Source organism: Monodon monoceros, unplaced genomic scaffold, assembly GCF_005190385.1.
Source record: "Monodon monoceros isolate NGI ecotype Baffin Bay Population unplaced genomic scaffold, NGI_Narwhal_1 Super_Scaffold_13, whole genome shotgun sequence".
NCBI classification, from domain to species: domain Eukaryota; kingdom Metazoa; phylum Chordata; class Mammalia; order Artiodactyla; family Monodontidae; genus Monodon; species Monodon monoceros.
In genome coordinates, this window is record NW_021703769.1 from 14,154,412 (window position 1) to 14,171,737 (window position 17,326).

Sequence of the window (17,326 nt, forward strand, 5' to 3'; positions counted from 1 at the left end):
TGTATTTTGAAATTTCTTTAACAGCCACAGGAACGAGACCCTAAACGAGCGGCCGTGCTAGGATTCACGGCCAGGACAGTATGCCTACGTGCTTGTCCATGGACCTTACACAGAAGGGTTATGGGCCTCTGGGACCTGGGCCTTCTGCTCACCTACCTTGGGCAAGTCGCACCACCCCTCTAGACTGCAGTCCTCTTTATAAAATGGAGAGGGAGGAGGTGAGATGCCAGCTCTGATGCGCGATGGTTCTGAGGCCTGGTCTGCTCCTGTGAGCTGTTCCCCTGCCTTGTGAGAGCTGCTGGCCAGTGGTCCTTCCGGGCACAAGTGCTTTTAGGCACTCACAGCAGGTGGCGCCATTGCACCATGCTTCGGCTCCTGAAAGTGCCCGACCTGCCGCCACTATCCAAACTCAGGCAGGGGTCGTGGGAGGAGGACCCACCCTGGTGTCTTCCGGTAGAGAGACTAGGACGGGACTTGTTGTGAATTGTTCTAATCAGATCAGAGCCACACCAGCCCAGTCCATCAAGCCTAGGAGAGCGTTCATACTTTAGAAGTGGGTCAGCAAACCTTCTCTGTAAAGGGCCAGATAGTAAATATTTTCCATCTGGGGGCCATATGGTCCCTGTTGCAGCTGCTCAGGTCTGCTGTAGTAGCAGGAAAGCAGCCACAGAGATACAGGAGCAAAAGGGCACGGCTGCGTTCCAGTGGAAGCTTGCTTATAAAACCAGGGTTCAGCTTGTCGGCTGGAGTTTGCCAGCCCCTGCTGTGGAGGAGTCCTTAGGAATGACTGAGTCCCACTCTCCGTCTTACGGCTAGGGAAACTGAGGCCCAGGAGGGCGCAGTGACTAGCCTGAGGTCTCCAGAGCCTCTGGCTCAGGAGGAATTAGAACCAAGGTCTCCTGCTACCAATTCAGCTTCACAATGCAGGCTTCTGCAAGTGGAGGTGTGACACCCAGGGCTCCCCTGAGGCGGTGTCTTACCTGGTTCCTGCACCTCTGCCCCCCTTGGATGCTGCAAGCTCAGAGGCTAGGATTAAAGGAAGCTTGCGTTCTACACCGGGTGACCTGGGGAGAGCCAGCAGGCGGAAGGAGCCAGGGTCCTCCCTGCCTCTGCCAGAGAGGCTGCTTGGGATGCAGGATGCTCTGGCGGTGGGGAGAGGCTGCCAGAGCCCCGCTGGCTCAGGTGGATGAGAGCTTCCTGTCTGCTCTCCCCTCCATCCCCCTCTCCTCGCACAGGGAGCAAGGTGTTGTCTGGTGCAGTAATTATAGGGTGCAGAGTGGGGGGGCCCCCACTACCTGCATGTTGGGTTCAATGACAGCCCCTCACTTAGCAGCAATTACCAGTCAAGCCTGGAGGAGGGCTCCCTCTCCTCCTCCCCCCCCCCGCCCGCCCAATCGCCTGGCCTCCAGGGCCAGACAGCGTCACCCTCAGCTTTGAGCCCTGGAAGCACCCATGCTGTCTGCAGCCATTGCATCTCAGGGCTGCAGTGTCACCATGGCAACTCGGTGCTTGCACAGGTTGAAGGAAGCTGAGGATGTGACTTGTCTCTCCAAGGCTGTGGCATCTGTCCCCACGAAGCCTCCAGCTCCAGGGCTTCTGCTAGGAGGGAGGGGGGGAGGAGGTGCTGACCTCCAGCTTTGAGTTTTAAGTGCTTACATGCCCACCGCCTCTCCCAGGGGCCTCCAGTGGAAGGAAGGTTAATGCCCCCAGTATATGAGCATGTCTGCAGTCGGGGGGCGTGGTGGGGGTGAGAACGAGCTGGGGTTTGCCCGTGGGAGAAAGTTGAGACATCAGGCTGGACCTAGAATACCTTCATCCTAATTCTGGTACCTCCCCTGTCAGGAGGGCTCAGGGGACCACCTCCATCTGTTTCTGCTCCGTTCTGCTGAGAAAAACCTCAACATTCCAGTGGCTTGAGAGCAGTTACGTGGCACCAAGAGAATTGTCTTCGTGGTCCCTGCCCCAGCCTGCTGCGTCAGGGACTAGCGACGGACCGAGTGGGGTCCCGACCTTGCAGTCCAGAGAGCTGAGGGTGGGGACTCCCAGATCATCCATTTGTGTCGACAGCATTCAGTGAGCGCTGGCTGTGTGCCAGACACCAGCAGACCTGGGATAGAGACATTTGTCCTTGGAGAGACGGCAAATGGGGCCATCATTCCTTCCAGCCCAGGGAAGCGCTGAGGCGCAGGGGACGAAGGAAATGGAGAGGAGAACAGAGTGGACGTTCACCGGGCACCTCCTGGGCCTCTCACATCGGTTATGTAATCGCTAACAACCCAGTGCCGTAGGAATTGCTTGTACCTATTTCATAGCTGTGGAAACGAAGCTCGTAGACGTTAAGCACAATAGTGCCTAAGAACACAGCCTCAGCACTCCACTAGACCTGGGTTCACATCTCCCCTTGGCCTTGAGGTGAGCTGTGCGTCTTGGGCATGTCGCTGACCCCCCTGAACCTGTGTCCTTCTTTATAAAGATGGAATGACTATATATATATATATATATATATCTCCATCTCCTAATGAAGCTGTTGTGAAGATGAAGTGAAATCGTGTATATAAAGCAGTTAGCACATACCGGGCACATAGTAATAACCATTCAGCAAATTTCAGCCAGCAATGGGGAGGTGAGGTAACTTGCCTGGGAGACAAAGCAAGTGAGAGGAGCAAGCATTGGGGTCCTGGCCTTTTGAGGTCACCATCCCTGCTGCAATGCCTGGGACGGTGGACACTTCATACATATTTGTTTCATGAAGGAGTTTCCAATAGTGGAAACTAAAGTGAGGGTTTTTCTGGGTTCTGGGGACCAGTCTAACTTCTAAATGATTTGCTCTACAAGAAAAGGCTGTCCCTCACCACCACCCATCCCTGCCAGCCTCCAGCCTCCCAGCCTCCCAGCCTCCCAGCCATCCCCTTGAGCCTCCACCCTAGCCACACAGCACTGACATCAGCCAGGCCCCTTTGACCTTGCTCTGTAGTAACCAGTTAGCTTGACCTCTGTTCCCATGGTTAGGTACCCAGAAACGGGCCCACAGCCCTGGTCCTGCTGGCATCCTGCCAAAGGGTTCAACTTTTTCTCCTGGATGTCTGATGAGAACTCTCCTGCGGGGACAACAGAGGGACAGAACAGAGAAGCAGGAGAAAATGCATTCAAATGCATTCAGTAAATGTTTCTGGAGCATCTACAACACGCCCTGCCCAGTGAGAGCTGCTGGAGATACAGTAGGCCTTAAGGTGCTGTTGCTGTCCTCAAGGAACTTTTGCAGGGCTTTTAAATCTAATGGGTCCCCTGGGAAATATACTCAGAGGTAAAGATTAAAGTGTAAGATGTTGTTTAGAATATGGTCTTGGGAAAAACACCTGGGGAAGGGAGGCAAAGGAGGCAGGTCTCGGCAGAGGGAGAAGTCGAGCTTCGAGGCAGTTCCGACAAAGGCCTCAGTCAACCCCATGGGGAACTTTGGAGCTGGGATGACCCTTCAGGGTTGTCCCAAGTTGGGGTGAGAAATTCAGGCCTTTGCACTTCCACATTGATCTGTCTTGGAATTGGGCCTACCCTGGAAGGAGGCATGTTTTCTTCCAATCAAGACAATCTCCAAAGAGGGCTGACAGCTGAGGGCTGCCTTCCAGCCACGCTGGGGTAGTAAGTCTCTCATACTCAATGGGGCGATCTGAACAGCCCATCACAGCATCCAGCACACATAGGGTCCACAGTCTGGCTTCAGCGACGACCAGGGATCCCTGAAGAGGGAAGCAGCATCTGGCACTTCCAGATGGCATCTGGCACTTCCAAAAATATATCATTTTACTGGGGGAGGGTTCCTTGACCCCCAAAAGATTAAGAACCACTAGTCTAGGGAAAGCCAGACTTGTCCAAAACTTCAAAACATGATCAGAGATGCACACTATTGGTGCTCAGTGAATATGAGTGGGTGGATGGATGGGTGGATGGATGGATGCCACATAGAAGAATGCATGGGAGGCAGAGAGAAGGGAGCAACCAGTTCTGCCTGGGGCAGGAGGAGAGCAAAGATTCCCAGGGGCAGCTGACCCGTTTGAAGTGAGACTTGAAGACTGAATAGGACTGGCCAGGCAGACAAAAGGAGATAGGCATACCAGACAGGGGCAAGAGCAGATGCAAAGACCCAGGTATGAGCGAACATGGGGATGGTGTGTTTCAGCACCGTAGGGATTAGTTCACCGTGGCTGGCCACAGGTGCACTTGGGTAAGAGGAGGGGTAGCGGACGTTTTCTCCTTTGAAAAGCCCACAGGTTCCAAGGAGGTATCCTGATGGGAATCGCTTCTTGAACAAGCAGGTATCTCCCCTCCCCCGACTAACACTTAACAATTGCCCCAGTCTCCAGGTGGGGGGAGGGGGAGGTCCTAAAGATAATCCCACACAAGTGAAGAGCATCTGGTTATCTACCACCTCCTTTCCCATCCTTCTTTGCTCCTGCAGTCCATTCCTGAGAGGTCAGTGTTGCCAGCCGCCCCACTTTCCAGAGGAGAAATGGGCTCCAGGGGCCAGGTGACTTGCCCAAGGTCACTCACCTCCCTGGCTCCCAAGCGCAGCCAGGAGCCCTCTCTGCAGACTCACACCTCCCAGTGCCCTGTTTTCCACTTCTCTGCTCTGCAGCCCTCCGGTTGGAATGCGCACAGTCTCACCTGCCTCCTGGGATTCAGCCCCTCTGGTTAGTGGGGGCAGGGGACCAAGGGTCTGGCGGGGGATGGTGGGGTGGAGGGGGATGCAGCATCCCCCTGGCCATGTTTTGCTCTGGGAGGAATCCCCACTGAGCCAGAGCCTCCATCCCGTTCTAGGGCTACCCCATGAATCAAACATGCCCCCGTGGTTAACTCAGTAATGCTTTTATTAATAGTTAATTATTCAGTGCACACTGGGGAAATGAGCCTCACTCAGGCCTTGTAAGTTAAGGCAGTGATCTCGTGAAAGAAGCCAGCGGGAGTTCGTTACCCACTCCCGTCGCTGCATCTCCTGGCTGTCCATTTAGCAATGCTAAATAATGGGGGGCTGGGGGGGCGAGTAGGGGACAGGGACCTTCTCCGGTGGAGGTGAGAAGGGGCAGATGAACATCCTCTGGTTTCCTCCGAGAGAAAGGGCTCAAGGAGGGTGTGGCGAAGGATCAGCTGGGAGATGTGATCCCGCACCGTGACAGTTGTCATCGGCCTGCATTCCTTGTCACTGCTGGGGACTCAGCGCGGCCCCCAGGGACTCGCGTCCAGGGCAGGGCCACCTGTCCCAGGTGTGGGACTTCCAGGCGGAGAGGAGCCCGTCTCAGACACCCCTGTCTCTGAGCCGCAAGCCTCCCTCCCCCACGCAGCCTTTCTCATTTCACCAGTGTCAGGCTTCCTGGGCGAGGTTTTTGTTGTGGCTGAAGCCAATTTCCCGTCCTGAATTTGCAGCTGAGCTGCATAAGGGGCTTGTTCTAACCTGGTTTGGCTTTTCTAAATTTAACTTTCTCCCATGTTTTGTTTCCCTGGCGACAGAAACCCCTCTTTATCTTCTTGGGAAACGAAAGCCAGCACCTGCTTTGAACCTACTATGTGCCAGGGCCTGTCCCCCTGGTCTATGTTGACTCATTCTAATGTTCAGCTCTGTCTTTGGGACAGTGACTCCGCCTCGCTGGGTCTCCATTTCTGCATGTGAAAATGGAGATATAATACTCCCTACGTCTGGAGTAATTGTGATGGTTACCTGAAGTAATAGATGTAAAGTACTTAGAACCCTGCTGAACACATAGTAAGTTCTCTCTAGGGGTCGCTGCTATTACTGTCTTCTTCACAACTGCGCTGCCATTATACAGATGAGCAAAGTGAGGTTTTAAATCCACGCTTTGGCTTGTTCAAGGACTCTTGACCCAGAACTTCACGTTGCCAAAGCTCATCACTTTCCTTCCATGGAGGCAAAATGGGGAGCCAATCTCTTCTCCAGAAAAGCACATTGGCCAAGTCCCAGGAGCCGGGAAAGATGTGCCCTTCTGTCCGTGCATGCAATACAGAGCCTCACCAAGGCAGTCTGGGCTGAGACACTGGAGCCCTGGGTCCAAATCCTGCCATACCTGCTAGCTGTCACATCGGCCCCTGCAGCCTCAGTTTCCACTTCGGGCACAATGGGCTGCTGGTAGCACCTACCTCCTTGCATGGTCATAAGGATTTCTGTTTGAAAGTGCGTGACACCTCGTAGCCTTCTTTGAGAACTCTCTGCACCTGGGATAACAAAAAACCTCCCGCGCCCCGGGTTGTTGGAGGCACCCTGGAGATGATGGGCGTCCGTCTGCCGTCAAGCAGGAAGATATGAAACAGGTGAGCTTCTGGTGCTCTCCGCCAAGGCCACTCAAAGGCAGGGATTTTCAGAGAGCCTCTGGGGGTGAAACACTGCCCCCGTGGATGTGATGGTCCCTGGCCTGACGGGGGTTTTCCTGGGACAGGTGATGCAGAGGGTTGGGGACAGATGGCCTTCCCAAAACCCATGCCAGCTGTGAACTGCCTTGCAGGTGAAGGTCGGCTTCTCTGCTGTGACCTCCCCCTCCCCCAAACTGCTAGAGCCACACATGGGCAAAGAGTCTGGGGTGGGGATTGAGGAGTACGGCTCCAGGTTCATCTATAATATGTAGCATCAGATTTAAATGTCACTGCTGCAGGCGGCTGACCCGGGTTCCCACACAATGGGCCGCGAGGGGCGCCTTCGCCGCCTCTTCATCTTCCTGGCGGTAGCTGACCAAAGGGAGCGAGATTTGGTTTCTTAAAAAACTAAACACTTGTTGAGCACTCTGGTGTTGCCTGGGCAACAGCCGAGGGGGGAGAGAGAAGCACCTTATTGTTGAAAGTTATTCTTGCTCTATGTCAGAGGGTTGTTCTGAAAAGACCCGAGTTCTCCAAGCGTCCAGACTGGTCTCTCTCTCAATCTCTCCCCTGACCCAGCTGGCCGTGCAATCCCAGCTCCTGTCCTCCCTCAGCCCCCAGCCCCACTTCCATGTCTGGGGCTGTGGGAGGGGTCCTGGCCATGCTGGACATCAGGATCCTGGAGGCAAGTTCCCTCCGTACTCTGTGCGTTCACCCTCAGGCCCAGGGGCTCATGGAATAAACACAAGCAACAGGCCGGCAAGGAGAATCCCTGCTGCCCCACCATGGGCTGCCTTTCCGGCACCCGACCTGGGATATGGACACAAGTGTGGCTCCGTGACTTAGGGGTCAGCTCACAGAAGTGCCTAAACTTGATCGGGGTGGGGGTGGGGGGAGTCCTGGCCATATAATCCAGAGGTGGGCATCTTGGTCCTCAAGCCCAACCAGGGGCGAGACAAAGGTAACCTTGTGCCAGGTCATTGCTCAGGGGCCATGGCTGAGTGCAGCTGCCGGGATCCTTGGAGACGGTGTAAGTGGCACCCCGTGCCCCTCTACCCTTCTCGCGACACTGTTTCAGAATTGTTTACTCATCTCTCTTCCCCATGAGACTGTCAGCTCCCTGACAGCAGAGCCGCATCTATTCATCTCTGTGTATTCTTGTAGGCTGCCGCAAATCCTTTCAGGAGCAAGGCAAATTCTGAAAATCCAGATGAGATGTACATATATTTTTAATTAAAACATGTTTACATAGCGAATACATACACATGATGCAAAATTCAAAGTTTAAAAGGAATGAATACCCATGTCTCCTGCTGCGCAGTCTTTTATGGGGACAGCCATGGTTTCCAGCTTCTGATGTATCCTTCCAGAGATATTCCACTCATATAGAAGCAGATGGGCATCAAATAAAATATATTAGTCACATCTCTAGCTCCTGTGTCTAGCACAGGGCCCAGTATATGGTAGATGCTTGATAGAAGTTTATCTGATAGATGAACACACAAACAGGTGATGGATGGATGGTTGGATGGATAGATGGATGGTTAGGTGGATGGATGGTTGGATGGATGGATGGATGGATGGATGGATGGATGGATGGATGAGTGGGTGGATGGATGGGTGCCGCTCTTGTACTGTTAGTTCCCTTTTCACCCAGATGTCTGGGTTCCCCAACAGGGAGTTCCTTGAGAGAAAGATGGAGGCCCAGCATCAGACACGTTCAGTCTGAGGGGTCCGTGTTCTTCAGAAGGAGACATTTAATAGGCAGTTGGATTGTGCTTGTATCAGGTAGGAGTCTTACTCGACTGCTAATAACAGCTCCAACTACAATGGCTTGAGTCCATAAAGGTTTTCTTTTCCTCGTGATGAGAAGTTTATAGGGGTTCAGCCCTCAAGGATACCAGAGTTGAGGTCACTGTGATGTCCTTGACCTTTCTCTCGTGGTCTCAAAACTGTTGGGGGAGGGGGCTCCAACCATCATATCCAAGTTACAGGGAGGAAGAAGAGGGGCAAAAGGATGCTTCCATCTCCTATAGGAAGCCTGTTCCTGGAGGCCCCACCAAATGACTTCTAATCATATGTCCACGGCAACCCTTAGCAGCAAAGGAGGCTGGGATGTGTGGCTTTTAAGATGGGCATGTTACTCCCCCAGATAATATTGGGGATCTATTAGCAAGGAAGAAGAGGGAGCTGGATAGAGTAGGCAACTCACAGCCCCTGCCACCCCTGCCCAGGGTGGAGACTCTGGGCCCCGGGAATGGACACAGCAGGAAGGCGCATCCCAGAAAAGAGCATAAACTAAAGCACAGAGGCATGAAAGCTCACGGCACATTCGACCTACATCCTGTGGACTCTCGCCTCAAATATCTCCGAATAGTCCCACTTCTCCTGCCCCTGGTCCTGGCCACCGTCATCACCTGGGGGACTGCAGCAGCCTGGCCCCTGGTCTCCCCACTCCCTCTCTGACCCCATGCTCAGCGCTCCGTTGCCTGCCCAGCATCCGCAGTGACCCCTGCATCCATAAATCAGAATGCATGGCTCCCTGCTTAACTCCCAGCAGCAGCCTGACTTGGAATGAAACCCCAGGTCCTCACCCAGGCCCTCACGGCCTTCCTTGACATGGCCCCTGCCCTCCCCGTCCTCTCCCACCATCAGTCACTTTGCTCCATCCGCAACCCCTCCCACTGCGGAGCCCTTCTCTTGCCCCCGAGGCCCGGAGTGAATTTCACTCCGAACCTTCCCGTGGCAGCTTCTCTGCCTCCTTCAGGTTGCCACTCAAATATCACTACCCAGCCCCACCCCTCTTCTACCTACCCCCCTTCTCCTCGCCATTACTCTCTACTCCAGGACTTAACCCATTTGGGGCCACGGACCCCTGGGCCTCTGGAGAAGCCTATGGACCCCTTCCCAGAATAATGTTTTTAAATACGTAGGAGATACGTAGAATTACAAAGGAAGCCGATTATATTGAAATGCTGTTTTCAAAATATTTACAAAACAAATGTGTGATACAGCACTATAGGTGCATCTGTATTAACGCATTAGATAACAAGATCTAGCAGCACCTCTATTAACTCCCACGAATTTGAGGCAGTGATGAGTGTCAATGATATTTTGAAACGTCTGCAACCACTGTAATGTAATAGGAAAGATCTGATTTCTGCTGGTGACAGTCACAGGCATTGCCAATACTACACAGTGTGTTGCCAACACTTTCAATTGAGGAGAAATGCTATATTTCAGTGAATTTAGTGAAATTAAAATGTACATTTTTGCCCTTTGATTTCACTGACCCCCCCTGTATTCTGTCTGTAGCTCCCTCGGAGGAGTCTGGTTGGTTTTGGTTTTGGTTTTCTTGAAAGCCCCTTTCTCTGCCTGACATTACACATTTATCTGTTAACTTGCTTACTGTCAGTTCCGCCCAGGAGGGCAGGGATTTTATCTCTTCTGCTCTCTGCTGTATCTTCAGAACCTAGAACACTGCCAGGCACGTAAGTAATCAATAAGTATATATTTTTAAATAAATGAACAAGCAAGGGATGAGGCTGGAGAGACAGGGAGGCTGGAGGCAGATCTGGGGGGCCTTGAATGCCACATTCAGGAGCATGGCTGTGACCGGCAGTGATGGACTCACCCTGGGAGGGAGGATGGGCCTCGGAGAGATCACTGTCCCATGGCAGCTAGGCTGACAGTTGAGATGACTGGGGAGGTGAGAGATGGCCGAGGCCGCCTTCCAGAGGCAGCTTTCTGAGGGGGGCTTGGGTATCAACCACTTAGCATCATTCGTGAATGTCGGCAGCCACTTCACCCCCTGCCTTCCTGCCTCCTCCTGCCGTCCCCCACCCCCACCCCGGATGTTAAACAGGAACCCCGGAGAAGCCATGGTTTCTCAGTGTTTCCCGGGCAATAAAGATGTGCCAGACAACGGGACAGGGCCCACGGGGCTGAGGAGGCAGGCACGGGGGTGGGCGGGTGAGAAGAGGTCCCAAGGCAGTCACTGCGGGGCGGGGGTCCTGGTGTGTCAGACCCTGGGGTCAAGCTGTTGAAGGGTCACCCCTCCCAGACCGTGGCTGGCTATTCAGAACCAGGGATTTTACAGCAACCTGAAAATCCAGGGAAAGACCAAACTTCTGGAATCAGCCGGCCTTCGGCCACTTGTTCCTTAATTGCACACAGTTGAACAGGTCACATAAATGCCCCACACCTCCCTCTCCACATCTCGGAATGGGGTGGGGTGAGGATTCAATGGGGAAAGTGATGGATCTAAAGCAGCCAGCTCAATGCCAGGTGCGCAACAGATAGCAAACGTTTGCCTTTGTCACTGTCAACCCCTCTACTGCTAGTATTCCTTAACAATCCACTTTATCACCCTGCCCATAAAGGGAGGGGGAGGATGCCGGAAGGTTACCAGAGGAAACAAGTCAGTAGTGGAGAGAAAAAGCAAGTTCTGGAGTCAAACAGATCTGGGTTCAAATCCAGCTGTGTGACTTTGGGTAAGGCGCATCACCTCTCTGAACCTCAGTTTTCTCATTCAGAAAACAAGGATGGTACCTTCCTCTCATGGTGCGGTGAGGATTACTGGACGCGGATGCTGTGTGGAGGTACGCGCTCCATCAGCAGAGCCGCTGAATACGTGATCGCAGCCCCAGCCCTGTGCCGGGTGAGGATGAGACAGACAGTGGTAATAATCCCCTGCTTTTTTGTCAAGAGGTCTACACTTTCGAAAGCACTCTTTCCCATCCATCATTTCATTGGAGCCTCACTTCAGCACCTCAGGATGAACAGGACTGAGAGTTTGATCCACATTTGACAAACGGGGACACAAGAGCTCAAGCGGCGATGGACTCAGGGAAGCAATCTGCTCAAATGTCACACAGCCAGTGAGATTCCGGGATGGACACGAAGCCAGGCATCTCAACTCCCATCTCTTTTCAGATCAGCCGCTTAGGTATTCATCCACTCAACAGACAGTCCCTGAGCTAAGCTCCAGCAATAAGGCAGTAAATGGGCAGACACGACTTCCGCCCTCGAGGAACTTGGAGCCTGGTGGCTCAGGACACAGAGACCTTTTCCGAGGCTGCACCAATCACAGGGAAGACCCAGTTCTGCTCAGAGACGCAGATCGGGATGCACCCTGAGTTCAGAGTCATGGCTTTGTGTGCCCACCTTGGGCAGTGAGCAGGCCAGGAATAGAAGACTTCTCTGCCCTCAGGGATGAAATCCACTCGTTAATAAGCCCAGATACTGGAAATTCCCTGGTGGTCCTGCTTCCAGTGCAGGTTCGATCCTTGGTCGGGGAACTAAGATCCTGCAAGCTGCGCAGCACGGCCAAAAATAAATACATAAATCAAAGCCCAGAGATTGGCACCAGGATCCCAGCCTGAACAAGAGTCCTAAAATAAAGGTTTCCATAGCCAGATGCGTTCAGAAAAGCTACACATCTCCCACCCTCTCTGAGAGTCACACTGCTTTGGCACGTACTACACCCTGGAAAGTCCTGCAGAAAAGAACCCTGTTTAACACGATGCTTCCCAAACGTGCTTAACCACGTGAACAGTTTTTTTTCAAGCCACACCTACTAACTTGGGAATTAGGAACAGGGCAGTGGAAAGAGCACAGTGTCTAGAGCCAGTTACTTGGGTTTGAAGCCAAGCCTTAGATGCGATTAGCACTTGGTAAACTGTGGAAACATTATAACCCAGGAGAGGGGACGTGACTTGCCCAAGGTCACTCAGCATCAGACCTACAGTCCAGGTCTCCACGCATATGAGAGGCGTCCTTAGGGCATGTGCCACTTTGCTTCCCCTCTGACAGGGGCGGCCCTGACAGCCTGCTGGGTGGGTGTTATTTAGGTCTACTTGTCCATGCAGTGCCTTTGTACAGATTACAGAAAGGTGCCTCCTTCTCCTGGATCCACAGAATTCCACGTGAGGGCACATGGATGGATAAAGCATTGCATGGACTGAATTTTAGCCCCAACTTGCTTCCTTGGCCAACTATCCCTGTGTAGGTTACAACCTGTGCAACTGTACATGGCAACGCTTATTAGCCTCTTCCTCCTCATTCCTCTTCACTCCTTCCACCCTGGTCCCCTTCGTGGGAACTGCACCCTCCCCTTAGGGTGCTGGGTTGAGGCTGGGTGGGAAAGCCCAGTTGTTGGGCTGCACTTCCCAAGCTCCAAAGTAGCATCGGCCAAAGATGCTGACTCAGCAAACTTTAATTTATCGCACAGGCCAGGGGTGCACGTGAAGCAATTAGTGAAATAATGGTTACGTCGCACTAAAAATTATTTATAGAGTCACTGTGCACACAGCTGTGATTAAATTAGACAACCAAGGGGACTTTAACTGCCAACGGAGCCGGCATCCAAGGCCTCGGGCTCCAGCTGGCTGGGGATGGGGTAGGGTCACTTCTCCTGTCCAGTCACCCCCTGCCGGGCAGGTGAGCCAACCGTGACCCAGGCAGGGATGAGGAGGGTCTTCATGGGCAGGGGTGTGGAGAGGCATCTCCGTCCAGGATGTCCTGGGCTGCCAGGACCTTTGAACATAAACAAGTCAGGGGCTTTCACATACCTGAGACTTAGCAGTCCCTGAAACTCTTTCAAAGAGAGTCTTCTGTGGACCCCCAATGACTGAAAGGAAGGTGGTCTGGGTGAATTAGAAAAGATGGGCCTGGAGACCTATGGGCTTGACATTGACCCCAACTGTGGGCCCTGAGAGCACAGAGCCAAGCTGGAAACCAGAGATCAATCCAGCCCTCTCTTTTTACAGGTGGCAAAAGTGAGTGCCAGAGATTTCATCTCCCGTGTTCTCCCCACAGTGTCAGAGACCTTTGTTCCAGCCCTGGGTCCTGGGTAAGCCTTTCCCCAATCCGTGTACCCCGTGAGAGTTAGTGTTGGACACAGGGCTTCTACAGGAGGGAACAGATGTTTTGAGCACCTATGGCATACCGGACACTGTCTATATTTATATTTATTGTTGATTCATGTTTATCTTTATATTCTTATTTAGCTCCTTGCAACATTCCTGTCAAGTAAGCAATCTTGTCCCTCTTTACAGATGCAGAATCTGAGGTTCAGAGAGGTAAAGATATTTGCCCACAGCCACACAGCAAGGGAAGGGCAGAGCCATTTTCTTAAGGTCCATCAAACTCCAATGATGGAGCATTGTGGTGCTTTGAGTATTTTGCGGGGTGTCTCCTGGGTGCGGGGTGTGATGCTGAAAAGTCATAACAGGGTTTCCTTTACACTGGACACAAGACATGCATCATCTTGTTTCATCAGCAGCCCCTTGGGTGCACATGGGGAAACTGAGTCACAGAGCACTCCATAAAGGGCCCCCAGACGCCAAGACTGTGAGCATTGGGGTTTGTGTTCATCAACAGCCCTCCACCTCTTGCTGAGATGCAGTCGGTACACCATGTAGGAGCCACAGATCTTTGCCCAAAGGCTGGAGCTACCTGTGCAATTCCAGGATTCTCTCAGGGGGCTGAGGGTGCTGGTAGCCTAAGGGGTGGCAGCCAGGGCCAGGAGTGTGGGTTGCAGTCAGGAGACCCTGAATCCCAGTCTGACACCAACCCAAGCCCCACATCCCTGCGGCTTCTTTCCCTCTCCATCTGAGCTAAAGATGGATGTGGAGCATTTCACAAGAGCTCTGGCCACAGTCATCTTTTAGCAGCCCCGTGTCCTTTCTGAAACTCACTGGTCCTCCCTCCAAATAAGCCGCTGGAGGTGCAGATCAGTGGGGTGACGGAGCAGGGCCCTGAGGCTCAAGTCTCCCTCCCCCTCCTCCTCCCTTCCAGGGCTTCCCCAGCCCCTCCCCACTCCTCTCTCCCTCACAATTCCCTGGAAAGCAGGACCAGCTCGCTCTCCAGATGTCTCCTGCCCAGGGGCACACGCTCATGGATCTGCAGGAACCCCACGCCTGGGACCCCAAAGGAGGAGGGCTACGTGGAGTGAGGACGGAGAATTGAGAGAGGAGCTGGATGACCCTGGTGCTCCCAAGCTTCGGGCAGGTCCCCCCACAGGGAGGAACCTCTGACAGCATAGGACACATTGTCCTAGGGAGGCAGCGTGGCTCCTCGTCCAAGTCAGGGCTGGCCTCTGGATTCGCCTGGGTGCGCACGGTGTCCGGTCCCCTCTCCCGGGCCTGTCCTGAGGCCCGAGGCTGCTGTCCCCTCCGGCCACTTAGCATGCAGGCCGGCTTGTGCAGGCTGCAGCAACCAAATGAGATTAGCTTGCCAGCTAAAGCAAGTCCCCACTCGCGCCACCCACGGCCCTGCGCGACCCCCAGCTGTTCTGCTGAGCCTCTCACGGCCTGGTGGGCGCAGCCTGGCCTCTGGCACCTCGCCTCCCACCCCGCCCCATGCCCCATGGAATTCGGGCCAGCCAGGGGCAGGTCTAAGAGGATGAAGGATCCTGCCCAACTTTATAGCCTTGCTTCCTCTCTCTCAATAGCCCTTCTGGAGTCAGCTGGGGGAGGGGGGCAGGCAGAGGGAGACAAACAGGATTAAGGATGCTTCCTTGCTTTGTATCCCTTGCCAATTCCCCATCAGACCTCCTGGGGGGAGCGGATAGGAGATCCCAGCCACGTCTCCTCCCATTAAAGCCCCGCGTGGGGGTGGGAGCGGCCAGGAGTGGGGAGCGAGCAGAGGAGGGGTCCAGTCCAGCTGCACTCCCTCTACCTCTGCTCCCCTGGGCCACTGGGAATCAAGCATGAAAGTCTGGCCCAGCCCTGGGCCTCCCTGACCGTTCTCCTGGCCAGGGAAGGAAGAAGGACCCAGCTCAGCCACTCAGCCCTAGTCTAGCTGGAGTCCCTGCCCCCTGGGCCCCAGGAAGCTTCCAGGGGTCTGTGAAGGAAACTGGGGGAAGCCTGGGTTCCCAACCAGGCCCCCGGGAGAGGTGAGAGATGCCTTTGATGTCAGGACTTGATATCAGGGTGATGTCAGGGTGGGGGTGTCTCTTGAAGGGTTGAGGGTGCGGCAGGGACGGCCCCGCCGAGGGCTCCTGCTCTGCCTCCGACCATGCCCCAGGCTCACCTGGCTCTCTGCAACCATCTTCCTCCCTCTTCCCGTCTCTCCCTGTTCTCCATCTCACAGGCTGCTTGCCCAGCCAGGAGTAACCCACTCCTGAGTCCACTCCTGAGTCCACTCCGGTGGTCCTGAGCTACCCTGGGGCTTCCTGCCTGGCTGGGAGCCCATTGCGCTGCTCCCCTTAAGGTCTGAGATTGGCACCTGAGATTGCCGAGGATGGCAAGTCCCTGCCACCTCCCCCATCTACCTAGCCGGCCCAGGTGGATCCAGATGAGCTGAAGGGGGCCCAAGGTGAGGGAGGGGCTCCTCTTCTCCCTGGAGAGAAGAGGGAAACGTTCTCAGCACACACCTCTCCCCCGCCCACCCCGACTCCCTGCCCCTCCCCCTCCCTCTCACTTCCCAACTTTTCCCACCCCCTCAGCAGATCGGGCAGCCAGCTCACACCCTGCACACTTCAACTTGCACTTATTTCTACCCATCTCACTGTGCAAATCATCAAACCTCTCCGAGCCTCAGTCTCCCCATCTGCAGAATGGGGGTGACCCCTACTATCTCAAGGGCTGCTGTGGGGCCCAAGTTAGATCACAACTGCGCACGCCCATGTGAATCATGGAGCCATCTGAGGGATTTTTCATCCTAGGTGACTGGGAATCCCCGTGCCTTCTGGGTTTGCTCCTTTTGCCCACAAAAGCCTCTCTAGGCCCTCGCCCCAGCCATGCGGATGCTCCTCAGCCTGGTTCAATGAGCACGGCCCCTCTGTGTTGGGGAACATGGGTCCTTTCCAGCCTCTGGTCCTGGGCAGAGGGAGCGGGGAGCCTCGGGATGCAGCGATGCAGAGGCAGGAGGGTGTGGATTAGAAACCCATCACAGAAATGACTTTCTTATCACGCCACGACCTGAATTGACAGGACCAACTCTGGAAATGAAATTGCCTCCCCCCTCCCCCGCCACCCGTCCAGGCCCTTCCCTGGGCTCCTGGTTCTTTCCACACTCCAGCCCGCACCTCTGGAGGCCCTGCCGGGAGAGACCCAGAGACAGAGATACGAGAGAGAAGCAAAGGTAGAGGGGAAAGTGGGGTGGGCAGGGACCCCACGCCCCTGGGGGGCTACACGCCAGAGGTCGAAACAAGGAAGAGATGGGAGAAGAGAGGGTAGCGTGGGACGTCAGCACAGAGGAGGGTGCGCCCCTCCCTTCTCACTTCTCCACCTGCCCCTGCACCCAGCTGGAGGGCCGGGGCCCTCTCCTTCCTGCTGGCCCGGGGCAGGGCTCTGGTGACCGGGGCAGAACCCTCGGCTGGAGCCCATGGGTGCTTGGAAGCAGCCCCAGTGAGTTCCTGGCAGAGCCCCGGCTGCAGGTGGTGGGGAACGGGCCGCGGGTGGCCAGGGGCAGTCAGCTGTGCAATCAGGCGGGCGCTCACCACAGCCAGCCCCAGGCACGAGGTAAGCCGGGTGGGGCCGAGGCGAGCGGAGGGCGGGCCTGGCTCCAGGTGCTGCCTGGGCAGGGGGCTGGGACCCAGTATATAACTCTCTATAGCCCCCATGGTACCTACCAGCCCAGCCCCCAGGCCTGATGGCAAGCCGGAAGCTAAATGTTGCCGCCTCCCAGCTGAGCTGGTCTGGCTCCCCCTTCCCAAGATAGCATCTCCATCTAGAGCCTGAAAGTATAGGACTCTCTCATTCACTGGCACCTTGGCCTTCAGCCAGGTTGTGGTCCCCTCTCTCACATCCATCCCTCTCTCCTCAGCCCCTGCTCACCCCCTCCCATCTCCCCCTCCCCCATGTATCCACCCATCACTGGTCTGGTGCAGACTGCCTGCAGGTAGGCAGTCACAGGGGCCAGGGAACCCAGCAGGGGGAGGACTGCATCCCAAGATCATGTGGTCCCAGACCTTCCCCCACTCAGCCCATTCCCCCTCCACACAAACACACACACACACACACAC

The 17,326-nt window shown here is 54.8% G+C and overlaps 1 long non-coding RNA gene across 1 annotated transcript; it reads left to right on the forward strand.

The window, feature by feature from the left end:
- Window positions 1–4,214: 4,214 nt before the first annotated feature.
- Window positions 4,215–7,640, forward strand: LOC114894112. Its single transcript, XR_003793120.1, has 3 exons — window positions 4,215–4,310; window positions 4,454–4,685; window positions 5,500–7,640. It is a non-coding gene; the product is annotated as an uncharacterized LOC114894112 (long non-coding RNA).
- Window positions 7,641–17,326: the final 9,686 nt, after the last annotated feature.